The following is a 16,336-nucleotide window of genomic DNA, read 5'->3' on the forward strand; positions in this document are numbered from 1 at the left end:
ACTAACATACTCGACTAGACAACTTTTAGCATCCTCTTCGCTATCAGGATGTTCAATTTCACACAAATGAGTAAGGTACTTGAAGCTCTTCCGCCATTTTTTTATCTGCAATTACAAATAAGTTATTTGAATAAAATATTAATTAGGTAGATTCAAAACTAGGCCGAGCATTGTACCCTGCAAGAGTCCATTACCTCCTTTTCTATTTGATCGACTGCTTTCCTGGGTTCTTTATCGTCTCCATTGGCAGTTTTAAGGCATTCACTTTCGTCCTCGTAGTACTTATGATTTGTACTTTTTAAGTTTTCTGAATAAATATCGATGCATTGTGTCCACTGAAAAAATGTAATGCTGAATCATTGCCAATGAACAGTTTCCCTTATATTTCAAGAATTGCTGTAGGGGTAAAGTTAAAGATCCGCCAAAAATTAACCATGTTTTAGGGATAGGATCCAAGCATTCATTTTTTCTTTTGAAATGGTCACACTAAAACATAGGCCAAGAGTTCTGCTTACTTATGTTTGTAAAAAAAAGTTAGCATTAAAGTTCACTCATTCATTTATCAGTAATGCGCCCGAAAAACATAGTCATCATCGTCATAATAGAAAAATGAATGGTACCTTCTTGTCAAAATCGCCTCTCCGAAACGCATGCTCTCTGTGCCGGCTCATCTGCAGCCGGTACTTGGTGGTCACATTGACCTGCTGCACCTGGTGCGTCTCCGCCCAGGAGTTGAGCAGCTCCTTGTCGCTCTTGGTGAGCGTCAGCGATGCGTTGATGTTCACGTTGTATATTTGTATTAGATTATTCACCTCGTCTACTGAAAACTTCGAATCGGGATTTATAAATTAGTAGGCATTCAAATCGAGAAATGATAATAATTTATGAGCAATGTATTTTTGAAGTTTTAATGGCAGGTTTATTTATGTGAAATTTATCTAAATTGATAATCAAAATTAATTCTTGGATGGCTATTCAAATTTGTACAGAGAATTGAAGGTGCTGGCAGAGTCTAGGAATGACTGAGAATAGATCCGCCGACAAGAACAAAGCTCTTTTACTGTGATCTAGCTGACCCGGCAAACCTCGTCCCGTGTACGGTAAAATAATTTTTAAAATCGATCCAGTAGATTCGGAGCCTATTCAATACAAACTATCAAAATATCTTTCTTCTAGTGTAGATGTAAACGTAGAAGTGTATAATTAATTATTAATTTATTTCAAAAAGCTGTTTATCAATTCTTTTTCTTACCTCACAACGCACACACTGGAGAAAAACGGTTGACACATAAAATAATTTCAACAGATCTAATGTCATATTAATTTAAACTCAAATAAACAACGTTAAAACTGCATCCGATGCACCGATCGACTGCGAAGCTGAGATTACTGATAACTCGTGATAACCCTGTATAAGACTAATTATTATGATTGTAAAATAAATTGATAAGTGTAGAGGGTTATCAATGAATGTTTTAATTAGTTTATTTACTAGGAAACACGTAAAATTGATTGTAATCTTGTTTGTTTCCGTCATCATTATGAAAATATAGATGATGACGTAACATGAATTTATTTATTAATGTTTTAATAGGATTTACTACTATTGCTTATATCGATTTATTTATTAACCTTATTGTGATTCATTAAATTGTTATTCATATTTTTATATTTTTTTAAATCGTTTATAGAAATAAAAGCCCAAACATTAGCCTGTCAGGTTAAAATTGAAACAAGCAAATAATGTTAAATTTTTATTACAAAAATATTCATCGCATAATAACATTATCAACAAATTACATTCATTTTATAATTGTTACTCCGTATAAAAATATTATNATGTTCCATTATGTAAGACGAAATGAATTTTTATTTTTGTTAGAAAATGTAACTTTGTAAAATCATTATAAAACACATACTCAAATTTGGTGAACTTGTTCAGTGTACCGTATAGATGCCCCCATTAAAAGGAATGTAGCTAGTTTAGAAGGACCCTGTATATTAATTTAACACAAACACTTAAAGGACCTAGTTCTTATGTTATATTTAATCAGATGCTAAAAACATAATTATGAAAAATAGGTTTCGAGAAAATGTTTAAACGCAAAACAAAATTAAAAAAATAAACTCTACTTTATATAATATTACATTTTATTCGTTACTAAAACATTTTTTGCGAAAATGATTTGAAATTCTAGGCCTCAATACTATCACAGTGTCTACTGTTAACTGTCTAATATAATTTGGTAACGCATCTATTCGTTGACATAAATAATAATAATACGTCTTATTTCTAGCTTAAAAATAATTGTACATTCATAATTTCTCCTGTATTTTTTTAGTTTTACACTTGCCATCACACAATTTCTATTTAATAAATTAAATAATACCATGGCACTCTGAGACCATTTTAAAATAATAAAATTAATTAATTTAATTTTCATGCGATTTTGATTTTTTTGCAAATCTTTGTCACTATCGATTAAGTACATAAACAGTAAGAATGTATCAGCATGCATTCCTAAAATTAGTTAATTGGCTATCACCAACAAATACTGTAAAGGCTAGAAATTATTTTATAAATTGTTTTCAGATTTGGTACTTATTTTCAAAATTTCTTATTTTAAAACCTTTGTCAAGTTCGATAAAATTCTTAGTTCTTGCCTGATACTTATTTCTTAACTACGAGTACTTACACTAATATCATTTTTAGTTTAGTTCGAAATTAGTCAGCATCTTTTCTATTTATGGGCTCTTTTCAATTAGATGTTTTAAGCAGGATTTCTGCCTTGTCGTTTCTGTGTGGTTCTCATCAATTGGAGAGGCACTGAGGCGGTAAGCGTGCGGTTTGGTTAGAAGCAAATGCACTGACCAGAGCGGCGCGATTATCCAGGCTAGGCCTAACTGTAGCTTGTCATACAATTTTCCATGTGTGGTGCTGCAAATGGACGACAAACGTCCTGTTCAAAACGTATTTGAAAGAGCCCTAAAGCCTGCCCCTAAATTGTCAAATCATCCTAACTCTATCAGATTTCGAATTAATTCGAGCATTGCTCAAACATGTCGGTGGCCTCCTTGGCTTTCTTGTTCGCCTGCCGGCGTAGGTGGTTGAGGTGTCGGTGCGAGTGCGTCAACAGGTCGCGGTACGACCGCCGCGAGAATTGTAAGTCGTCGCGCACTCGGTGTAGCTCGTCAGCCGCGTGGCGGCGCCACCGACGCACCCGAGGGGTCGTCTGGGAAATAAGAATAATGTAAATAAGTATGTGATTGTCTTATTATTTCGTCCACTGCTGGACAAAGGCCTCCCCAATGATTTCCATAACGACCACTCCTGTGCCACCTGCATCACGGTTCCTTCGTGGCCTTCACTAGATCGTCAGTCCACTTAATAGGGAGCCTGCCCACAATTCGCGGTCGCCACTTGAGAACTTTTCTGCGCCAGCGGCTATCAGCTCTACGAGCTATGGGCCCCGCCCTCTGCCACTTGATTTTTGGAATTCTACGGGCTATTTCGGTCACTTTCTTTCTTTTAAAAAACGAATTAGGTACTTCTTTGGCCCTCAAAATCACAGAAAACTAAGAGAGTTCAAAGCTGACCTGACTGATACAGAGAATGCTGAGAATCTCTGAGAATCGCTGTCTGGTTTTACAAGAGATCAAGATTTAGTATTTACTCACTTCGCAGGGTGTCCCACAGCTTCTTATGACTTGGTCACATTTCTTTATGTAGTCTTCGCTCTGAAACACATAAAAATATTATTAACTAATAGGTACTTAAACAGTAAATAATAATAAGGGTCAGTCAAATAAAAGCTATCAAATAAACTCTACCGTGGTCAAATTGAGCATTTATTGAACTTTCCCCCGGAACAAACTTGGCCTTCATTTGCTTCATTGGAGCCTGAGCTGCAGTTAGCTCCCCTATGCACCAGTTCCACTTTTTCGTAGGTATTTTAACAGTGGTGCATAGCGGAACTGGTGCCTAGCGAAACTAACCACCGAGCTTAAATCCTGGTGGGAACGAGATGTGGGAGATATAGAGGGATGCCAACTAATGCGCTGAGTTCGCTGTCACGAGCAATACGTTCTGTTTTTGGGCATATTGCTGCGACACCGGCCCCGCCCCCTTGTCACATCTCCTTTAGTTTCTGTGATCTGTGTCCCATACCTTATTCAAATGCATGCGGAAGACGACCATGTGCCCCTGGAGGAATTTGTGGTGGTTGACGCCGCTGAAGCTGGCGGCCAGCTTGGCGTCGTGCTCGATCTTGCGGAGGCTCCTCTCCAGCTCACTCCTGCAGGATTCAGGCTGAAAACATAACAAAACTTGCATGAATCTTCCTGGAGATAGCCTTCATTTTTCTGGTCAGGGGAACAACAAATTTGCTTAAACACGAAGTTGTTAATTAACGTGATTAAGATTTTAAGCTTATTAGTGTAATTGGTTTGGAAATAAACTATTTATTATTTATTATTATTATTATTATTATTTTCTGTCTTGTAAATTAACACACAGCTCTTCAACACCACTATTTCACTATACAGTTCAGGATTTTAGCCACCCTGGTCATAAACTATACATTAAGAGCCGTAGTCTAGGCATCTGACATGGTTTAGCAGATTGCCTCCAAGGAACAGTATCATCATGTGAAGATTCCTGGGCATCATAGAAAATATTTGGTTTTTCATCGAAGAGGAACAAGGGAGATCCGTAAATTGGTTACAATTCGCGTCGCAAAATACTTATTCATAATCATCGCCACAGGACGTCCACTGCACTTATGATGTCTTATTAATCTTTTAATATTTTAATACCCATGTACGTGCGATGTGGAAGTCATTGGGGTTCAGCAGTGGACTTCCGGTAGCTGAAATGATGATGATGATGATTAATACCCATGTACACCAATGCTGTGTTTTTAACATTGTCTCTTTTCTTAACTTCTATGCCATTCTACAAGGCCAGCATCCAATGTCGTGGTCAGTCGGGATGTGTTTGATCGCGTCGCCAATTCTATAATTAGTGCGCCCGCGCACATAATATTAACGCGACGTATATAAAATTAAATTATTTGGAACGCCATTGATGAACGCCGTTGTTATTTAAAACCAATCCGTTCATAGGTGATGTCACTGTAGGGCCATGAAACGAGCGATAGGCCAAAGTCCTTAAAAGAAATAGGCCTAACAGAGCAACATGGGCCTATGACAATTACTAGCGCCTTTAACGGATTTTAATGTATGAGTATAATATGCTCTACATCTGGGTCACATTGCAAAAAATTGCAGTTGCTAGGCAGACTCATTGTTAGTCTATTTGCTTTATGATTGATATTAAACCAGCTGTTTTGTGAAAGAATTTTATTAAATTCTCATTCAATCTTCATTATTATTAGATTCAAGACAATGGCACTGGCAAGTAAATAAGTAGGGACAAATTGTGAAATTTTTCAATAATACAAATAACTACGATCTAAAAACAGGTCATAGACGTATTTTCTATAAATCAGGTATTACTTCATTAGATGGATCAGTGCGCCCTAGTTTTAGCGTTAAATTGGTTAAATCGCTTACGTTATGACCCAACGTTATCTCCGCCATTGCCAAGGTTCTGCTTCAAACGCTCTGACGTCGACCGTAAAATAAATAAATCGATGCACTTGCAGTAGGCGATGTCATCATTTTCAGGCACAATTGTGTGGTTAGTAAATACTGCAGACTTCATACAAGCATCTCTAAATTCAGGGACAAAAACTAGCCCGTATACATTTAAAAGAGTCTTCCAGTGACTTGGCCCACTTTTAGCTTGGTCTACATTCCAAGTCAAGTGCCAAGTCACCAGATTGAATTTTTAAATATTCCTTGGAAGACTCATTTAAAATACTAATAAGCTGATAGGTAGGTAGGTTACATTTATTTTTCATTAAAAATCGGTGATATTCCGAACGACTTATGATTTTTCAGTCAGTGCTCTATTTTACCAAAGCCCTACAGTATTTGCTCTAGTTATACATTTTGTAGGTGTCCCAGTGAAATACTGTATTCACAAACATTACTATGAGGTCTCACAGTGCGCGTGGTCGCACAGGGTGACACACGAACCAATCTCAGAGCTTTATTCAACGCTGTGCGTTCGATTTTCTGCTTCACTTAAGCAAGCATCGTTTGTGAATACGGGTGGTAATCACCTAAAAGTAAATGACATGTCTGAGAACCGTTGTTCTCCATTTCAAATAGTTCCACTATCACAACCAGTCACATGTCCGGTGTCAGATTTATCAGCCGCCATAGACGTCTGACGTCATGAGTCTATCGAAATGACGCCACGACTACTTGACGATGCACGGTATAATATTTCTAATCAGTTAGTAGTACGAAGTTGTTACTACTACCACATGAGTAAAGTTCTTTACTCATGTGCTACTATTTATAAACAAATACCAACCTAGAAAAGGTACCTATATCACATCAATCACACAAAAGCACTTACAGGGCAGATATGTACCTAGACTGCATCCCACTTAACATCAAGTGCGATTGTGGTCCTGCCTTGTTATGCATAAAAAAACATTATAGTGTGCCCCAGATTGGAATTGAATCCACAGCCTCGGAGTCGAGAGACGAGAACTCTATATCATTGCAATGGTCTACAGAGGCTTTGGTAGTGTAAATAATTTATAATGCACTTGATAAACCTATTGACAAAGTAAACCTCCTTATCATTTTAATGTAGGTAGTGTTTTCTTGCAATGATTCAACAAGATGTAATAAGATTTCCTATGTTAAATCATTTCGTAAATACTTACTATGTAAAGCAATGACATTATTTATTATTTTAAACATGAGAAAACTAAGCAGCAAACGAATAATTCTCTTCTTACTCATGTTTGAATATAAAAAGCAGAAGTAGAATTTTATAGAGGATGGAATAGGCAACTAAATGTCGACTCTACATTGAGAGAAATAATGTAAGTAAACCTACAAAGGTGACTTACGCCCGTATTCACAAACATTACTATTAGGTCTCACAGTGCACGTGGACGCACAGGGTGACACACGAACCAATCACAGAGTTCTATTCAACGCTGTGCGTTCGATTTGCTGCTTCACTTAAGCAAGCATCGTTTGTGAATACGGGCGTGAGTTTCTTTCGCCACTTCTTCTCACCAGCCAATATGCAGTCTCGAAGTGCAATTTGAATTTGAATTTATGATTTGAATTAATTTGATCAGACCTAACTTGATTTTAATCGTTTTTGCACACGATAGAATAAATTAATATCAACCAAACATATCCTTAATATCCCTTACTCGTTCGCTTTATTCAAATGAAAGCCAAATGCAAGTTCAAAGGCGATTAACATAACTGTACCTTGGTTGCTGGTACCATAGGAATCCGGTCCCATGGCAATAGTTGCTATTCCATGCCGTGGTTATGCTTAGCAACGCACGCGCATGGGAAGTCCTGGATGCAGGGCCACAATGGAAAAATGTCACTGCAGTAAGCATTTCTCTTGGTATCATAATATTTTTCAAATGTTTAACAGAATCTCTCTCAACATCAGATGTGATAGGGGTCAAATATCTATCTTGTACTGCATTAAAAAAATGGTGTACTTATCAGATTCATTTAACTTTTACCAAACATACAGATTTACTCCATAAGTGAAAAACTAATAACTGTCAGGTTCCTTTAATATCAATTACGTTTTCCGTCAAAAGCATAATTTTTCCGCAATCTTGCAAAGACTGAAAAAAATATACAAACTACTATCACACATCGAAGTCAGGTCCGTTAGCTAGTTGTAAATACATTTATTTACAACTTACAGGTCAAAAGTGTGTATCAAAAGTTTTAAAAATATGTAAAATTGAATGAATATTATGACGTTGATACAAGATCAACATATTAAACAAATCTTGTATTTTTTACTCATATTATAAAGTCCAATAAACGGAGTGGAACAATCGATCAACATAATTTATCGAGTACTAATCGAAAAAACTGGAACGATCTCGTTTGAAATCATGCATTAATTCGGAGTTACGTTACTATCATTTCTTTAACTGTGGCGTGGCTGCACCGCTGTATCGTGATTACGGATATTAATTTGATTCATGGATAAGATGCGATGACTATTAATATCTCGGGGTTAAAGTTTGATGACTTGCATTTATGGATAATGCTTGACAATAATCCTAATAAATAAATATTGAGAGGTTAATATCTTGATACTCAGGCCCCACGAAATCCGGCCAAGAATATTACGTTTTTGGTACAAAATCTTACACGCATTTAGTTACTAATAATTAAACTTTTAACGTAGGTAAGATAATTCAGACCAAAAGACAAAAAATGAGACTCAATGACATAAGTATTTTATTTACAAATGTTTACAGCAACCTGAACTATAATATTGTTTAACATAAAACTATTTTCGAAGTTCAAATATCGACAAGGTTGTTACATTAAAAAGCAATAAAAACTATTCTGACTGCACGGGCAGCCTTGCATTGTTCCTAAATGCTCATGCACTAAATGATTACAATAATGGCTGCTCTAGAGCCTGTGATCTTTTAAACAGGCACTAACCTAGATTTTGATCTAAAAACTACCGGGTTTTATTAATTGTTTATGCAAACGCACTGTTAGAGAGTGTCGGAACATTAAAGATACTATTACAAATAGACTGAAAATAACTTATTTCATTGTCAGATTTACCTAATAAACTAATCTCATTTTCATATTTACGCATTTACAATAAAAAGATGGGGCTACTTTTTGCTTAAAACTGACTCCAAAATGCACTAAACAATAGAAAAATATCACATTATTTATTATGACACATTAATGTCACTTAATACCATCTACACTCGCGAGCAAAAGTATGGAATCACTTACATGAAGTTGTTTCCACGCGATCTTGTGTACTAACGAATTTGTTAGTAACAAAAACAGTGGCACCATTGTAAAGATTAAACTTTTAACTTTAAATTGATACCAAATTCATTTAAATCACACCAGTATTTAAAGAGATATCCCGCCTGATTGGAAGAAGTAAGGAAAAAGACATGTATCAACTGTTTGATACGTCTCGAGTTGCGGCCTATTTACCCCCTATAAAAGCACGTGTTTTCGGATTTTTGCTTTTACACGTTAATCCATACACATCTCTGCTTCTTGTGACACTTTACCTGGGATTCTACACCTTCAGAAACAGCACAAATCGTTGCACTATTGCAAGAAGGGTTCAGCCAGCGGGCTGTTGCACGTCAGCTCCACATAAGCCAGTCCTGGGTTTCGAAAGTTTTAAGACGCTTTCGGGAGACTGGTGGCTTTATCTCGAGACTAAGTTCTGAACAGCGCCAGTGCACATCGCAAAAAGATGACCGTTTTTTCATGGCAACCTCTCTATGAAATCGTCATTTGACTGGTATCGACGTCCAGCAAGAGCTCAGAAATGTTCGTAGGATAGCTGTTAGCGAGTGGACAGTTTGTCTAAGATATAAGCAATAGCATTTGACTCCAAAAAGGCCTGCCACAGGCTCGAAACTGACGGCAGGTCACCGATAAGCACTCTTTCAATTTGCTCGTACACATCTCGATGGGAAGTCGAGCAAGCCACCCCCATAAGCCACTGTTTCAGCGAACCAGCACTGCACAAATCGCTCTCCAGGCCGCCTATAGACCCGACCTTTTCGACTGCTGCACTGCAAACACAGTCTGCATTCATCAGAGAACAAAACTCGCCTCCATTACTCGCCTTCCCATCAAAATATCTGCGAGCTAATTGAAAGCGTGCTTGTCGGTGACCTGCCGTCAGTTTCGAGCCTGTGGCAGGCCTTTTTGGAGTCAAATTCTATTGCTTATATCTTAGACGAACTATCCACTCGCTAACAGCTATCCTACGAACATTTCTGAGCTCTTGCTGGACGTCGATACCAGTCAAATGACGATTTCATAGAGAGGTTGACATGAAAAAACGGTCATCTCCTTGCGATTTGCACCGTCGCTGTTCAGAACTTGGTCTCGGGATAAAGCCACCAGTCTCCCGAAAGCGTCTTAAAACTTTTGAAACCCAGGACTGTCTTATGTGGAGCTGACGTGCGACAGCCCGCTGGCTGAGCCCTTCTTGCAATAGTGCAACGATTTGTGCTGTTTCTGAAGGTGTAGAATCCCAGGTAAAGTGTCACAAGAAGCGGAGATGTGTATGGATCAACGTGTAAAAGCAAAAATGCGAAAACACGTACTTTTATAGGGGGTAAATAGGCCGCAACTCGCGACGTATCAAACAGTTGATACATGTCTTTTTCCTTACTTCTTCACATCAGGCGGGATATCTCTTTAAATACTGGTGTGATTTAAATGAATTTGGTATCAATTTAAAGTTAAAAGTTTAATCTTTACAATGGTGCCACTGTTTTTGTTACTAACAAATTCGTTAGTACACAAGATCGCGTGGAAACAACTTCATGTAAGTGATTCCATACTTTTGCTCGCGAGTGTATACCGTGTTAATATAAGGGTTGGTTCAACCCTGCATTGTCCAAACCACGCTGGTCATGCCCTGCCGTGTTAGTGCAACAACCACCTACTAGATGGCGCTGTGCTTATTTAACTTGCGGTATCATTTGAATTTCTGCAAACAAGGACTAGTAACTTAGTAAGTAGTAAGCATTGCCCATTGATTGATGTAGGTACAAAGTGCAAGTCGAAGGCGAATTGCCTGACTTTCTGTGTCGAACTTGGACGAAGTTTTTTATTCGTCCAAGGTGTCGAACTAATTTTTGTAGAGAGACCCTTCCTTTAGGATCTCTTGATTAAACCGACTAAATACTATTCATGCAAAAATAACTGTATAAATGTCGTAATCACTGTATGTCTGTCTGTTGTCATTTCACGTTCAACTACTGAACTGATTTAGACGAAATGTTGTACATAGAAATGAGATCCAGAGGAAAACGTATGACATTTTTATTCCTGCTTTTTGGAAGGGGGACACATGAGTGTTATTCGTAAATAGGTATTGTCCCTTAATACTAGTATTTTCACATGATAGTTTTATAGAATAAAATTTTATAATTATTGCTGAATTGAATGTGTATAATTCAGGTATTCTATAGAATACCTAGTGTATAATGCCTAGGGCATCTAGGAAATGTATGAAATATTAAAATTATGACTGTCAATTACATATTTTATAAAAATAACTTATTTCCCAATTTCATAATAATATTATTTCATGTGTATATGTTACGGCTAAAGATAGGTGTGAACATAAACTTAAGATTAGCCGGTTAAACTTAAGTTTATCTTGGACGAGGTGTTAATGTTAGTTTCTTCTCTCCTTAGCCGGCTAAACTTAAGTGGCTAAAAATGTGGAAGGATGATGTTTACTATTTTGACACGAAAACTTTATTAAACAATAATCACTTTCATTACACACACTTTTATGTACCTATGTAGGTATTCAAAATTACAATTATTGCAATAGCAAAATATTATTTACCTACTTAAAACAATATAGTCTACCTAATCATTAAAATAAAATAATAAGGAACCATTTGGTCATTACAGAATCTTCTGTAAGTAGGTATTTAAAATTAAAAAATAAAACTTCTCCAGTGTTAATTACTTAAAACAATTGTTAAAGTCACAATTGTTAAATAATATGGCCGGCCTGGCGCGCCCATAGAATACATTTTTAGCCGTTTCGTTTTGGCTAATGTGCACACTAGCCGGCTAAAGATGGAATATCACGACGCAAACTAACATGTTATCGAACTTTAGCTGCTTCTCGAAGATAAACCTAAGTTTAGCCGGCTAATCTTAAGTTTATGTTCATACCTCTCTTTAGCCGTAACATTAAACTAAAGTATCGGGTTACGTTTTGCCCGCGGCTACACTCAGGTGAATTTCCATTTGTCACCGAACGTCTTCATTGTGCCCAAATGTGACCAAGCAATAAAAGCTAAAATAAACCTTCATCCATTGTGTTCTAAAATAAATTCAAGAAATATTAGTTTGCGTAAGGTACACTGTTATTAATTATTATTTCAGCTGCAACAGCTTCTTACCGTATTCTTCTTCATTTGTCTTCTGAAATCTATATCTATACTAATATTATTAATGTAAAAGTAACTCTATCTGTCTGTCTGCCTGTCTGCCTCGTTTTCACGCCTAAACCACTGAACCGATTTTGATGAAAATTGGCAATAGAGATAGTTTGAGTCCCTGGAAAGAACATAAGATAGATTTTATCTCGGTTTTTGAAATAGGGACGCGCGCGATAACGTTTTTCTGTGACATACAAAATTCTAAGCGGGCGAAGCCACGGGCGGAAAGCTAGTATTTATTAAAAGGTAAAATCTATTTCTAGTTGATTACATTACACCTATGTATCTTAATCTTTGACACCCGATCAAGTGAACACCGCCTCTAACATTCACAGAATGTGTGTAGGCACATTATCGTGTTCCTTGAACTGTGTGAGGTCTCACAGGAAGTAACGATAGCTAAGCCTAATAAAATCAGTTATAAGAGTAATAACTTCCTATGTTCAAACAAGATGTTTGCAGATAACGTTCTAACAGAGAGTCTTGGAATAAATGATTATTCAATGATGAAAGAATGTGGTATGAGCTTTTTAAAATAGCTACGAGTATGTTTAAAAACATCCTCATTGCGGTACCAACATAAGACTGCATTTTATCTATTGCATTCAAATTATAAACATAATGTATATGTATGTATGCTACCAACGATTAAAAACATAATGTAGATTGTTAGTTCAGATGTCGTAGTGGGATTCAATCGAAGTGAAAATTACTTAGGTAGGTTCGTTCGTTAGTTTCAGCTGAAAGACGTCCACTGCTGGACAAAGGCCTGCCCTAAGGTTTTCCATAAACTTAGGTCTAATTGAGTCAAATGTTAGTCACTGTGGGTGAGCATAAAAACAGACCTCAGGCTGTCCTCAGCACCATTAGAAATGCATAAATTAGACTAGAATAAATACTTCAAAATAACTAAAGTCTGTTTATTAATAAAAATAAAATGTCTAGATTTGATATTTTACTAAATGACACGAGTGCAGTAGTTTTTAAACTCGTTTGCAAGAATGTAGGTCTACCTACGAGGAATGCCGTTGACTCGGACTTTAGCTGTCTCAGGGAAAATGTAGAATTAAAACGAACTTTGTTTTAAATCTTTATGATAAAAATGGCAAAAATCAAGTTGTCCATCATGACTAAGTAATTATGAGAAGAAATAAAATGAATTGCACGCTAGAGTAAATAGAAGAAGAAGCCTTTAAAAATAGAATACTAGAATAGAAGAATAAGGGGGAATCAGGTCCTGAATAAACGAGTTTTAATGCTACAATAACAACACTAACAACCAATAACAATATGCTCGTAAAGCAAATAACTACTAGTACCTACGTCATAGACTAATCAGTCGAATCAAGAGTAGGCCTTCAATAGGACACACCCTGTACATAGGTCGAATGTCTNAATGTTTGACGTCACCGGTCACCCATCTGGAAATAACCACGGGCAACGTTGGTTAACCACCACTTTGGCATGCACATCTATGTCATTTAGATGAAATACTGTTTGCATGAAGAGTAAATCTGCTGAGCTGAGTTGCACCATCTTATTTTAACTTTGACAAACGTCAAAAATATGTCAAACTCCATACAAAAAGCACCGGTTATCGTTAAATATACTGTCAAAGTTAGGTGGTGCAACTCAGCCTAATAAGTAAAGCTTACTTTTTACGATTTTGATAAAAATAGGATCGCAACTAACCTTCCCACAAACGTAGGGATCTAGCGATGCAATCTCGAAATCAAATAAAAAAGCACACACACACATTGTAAATGTTTTAACTTCAAATTCAATGCACTTTAAAAATACTATTTATTCATGAGTTTTTATAAAATCAAGAATAGAATAAAACAAAAGTTCGTTAAATCTACTGCAATTGTACTTAGGAACGTAATAAAGCGATCGCGTAATCGAATCTAGGTAAGTATAACTATGTAGAGAGTTGAAATTGTAGAGCCTTAATTGGTTTTGGTACCAATATCAATTCCACATTATACTTGTACAAGTGCCTCGATAAACACGATAAAGCATTAGCCAAATTAACAAATAAATAAGCCTCTGAAATGCCTGAAATACATGGAGTGGTCAATTTGGCACGGTGTCGATGCGCCTGCGCCGCCCTTGGCGAGCAAGAGTCAAGGGCGCGCGCGTGCACTCGGCCTTATGGCAGGTAGGGTGACAATATTTAATTATACGTTGCGACCAAGGGCTGGAAGACGTAGCGTGGGCAGGCCTCCTACTAGGTGGACCGACGATCTGGTAAAGGTCGCGGGAAGAGCCTGGATGCGGGCAGCGCAGGACCGTTCATTATGGAAAACCTTGGGGGAGGCCTTTGTCCAGCAGTGGACGTCATTTGGCTGAAACGAACGAATTAATTATAATTCATCGAAAGTAGGATTGATTTAATCTAACTTAAGAACAGGTCGCTTTGATCTAAGTTTTTCAGATTTATTGTAATAGGTAGGTATTTTATATTAATTATTTATTATCCTGTTATACTAATATGAAGAGATCTGAAGATAGGGACAAACGATAGAAGCTAGGATGATGTGAGATTATATTAATTTGCAACTTATTTTGTTGTTATTTATTTCTGATGAAGATGAACGTGAGACTTGTTAGCATTAAGATGTTATCGTAATCGTGCTTATCGTAATCGTGCTAAATTGATTTGTTTACATAGATTCAAATTAAGATTTCTTACCTAGTTCTCAGTCACGGTTTATAAATTCTGATAGTAAGATAAAGATTCAAGAGCTGAAGCTTTTTTACAAATAAACTGTTAAACTTAACAACAAAAAACGTTTTTATATGTGAACATCAACAATCAACCCCTGATAGGGTTTATTTCAAACTATTAAACAATTAATATAATAAATATAAATTGATTAATAATTTACAAAAAATAGATTTGAAAAAGTATTTTGAGCTATTTTTTTAGAAACGTTCCTGCAAAAAGCATGAATAATTGTCACCGCAGCGTGACGCGTGCGCACCGTACGTCAACGTCTCCGGCGTACGCCAACTGTCACCGCGATTGACCAGCGCCTACGATTTGTCTTCTGACACTAGCAGATGCAGTTAAAGATTTACGACTATTATGGATCGTGTAGGTAGGTACTTATTATGTTGATACACTTTCATAATGAAAGCTAAATATAAGGCTCCATAATACGTTTATTATTATCACAGCTATCTACTACTGACAAGCCACATACTGCCCCCGATAGTTGAAAGGGCGCATCTAACACCAAATCAAAACAGATAAAAAAGTTTCAAATAATTTAAATGCCTAATTCTTATCATAAAATATCATATCCGAAAAAAATGCTAGATGCGCCTTTTCAACTATCGGGGGCAGCATTGTTGTTGCTACAAGAGTAGATTTGACCAGCGATATTTGGTATTAACATCGAAATATTTTTGTAAACTTCAGAATAGAGTACTCGTACATACTTATTTTACCATTTAATTAGGGATTAAATGAATATAAAAGTCTCTAAAACACTGGTTGATATACGCCACAAAATTATATCAATCGTTGTATAATTCAATACTACCAAATACCATTACAGATTACTTAATAGCGATCTACTACAGCTTCCAAAACATAGTTATAATAATATAATTTATATCGGTTAACCGATCGTTTACGTCAATCCAATGATTTACGTTCTGCGTCCATTACCCTTTAGTATTTAGATATGAACGGGTAACTGCCTAGGTCTTAAATTAGATATCGGCAAAAGCTTACTTACACATTGCACAATGAAAACTGAATCTTCAGTCATTGGTACTAATTAACGTAATAGAAATATTAAAAAACAAACAAAATTCTAAGCACTATTATAGCAGTTTTACCTACTATTAAACTGTAAAGTGAATCTGAAAGGCCTGAATAAATTAACCAACTTGGTATTACATGGATGGATCTCAGAATTTAGGCAAATCAACTGAGTAGAGAGACCTGTTTTTTTACAAGTTATGTTTTGATGGCTTAAGTAAGTTAGATACATTCGATTGGCTTTATAATTTCCTAAGCAAACTCAAAATTATATTTCATCTTGCCTTTACAATTTAAGCCTTAAGATTGCAACTTCCTTTTACTAGACAATATAGGCACTTGAATCCCTAAGCCCTATGCCAGAGAAATACACATATTTAATAAATGAATGATGTTCAATTAACAACAAAGGATAATAAATTGCAACATTGCCAATCATATTAAT

This window comes from Ostrinia furnacalis, unplaced genomic scaffold (assembly GCF_004193835.3).
Source record: "Ostrinia furnacalis isolate ACB-3 unplaced genomic scaffold, ASM419383v2 OfSCF1166, whole genome shotgun sequence".
Lineage (NCBI taxonomy): Eukaryota > Metazoa > Arthropoda > Insecta > Lepidoptera > Crambidae > Ostrinia > Ostrinia furnacalis.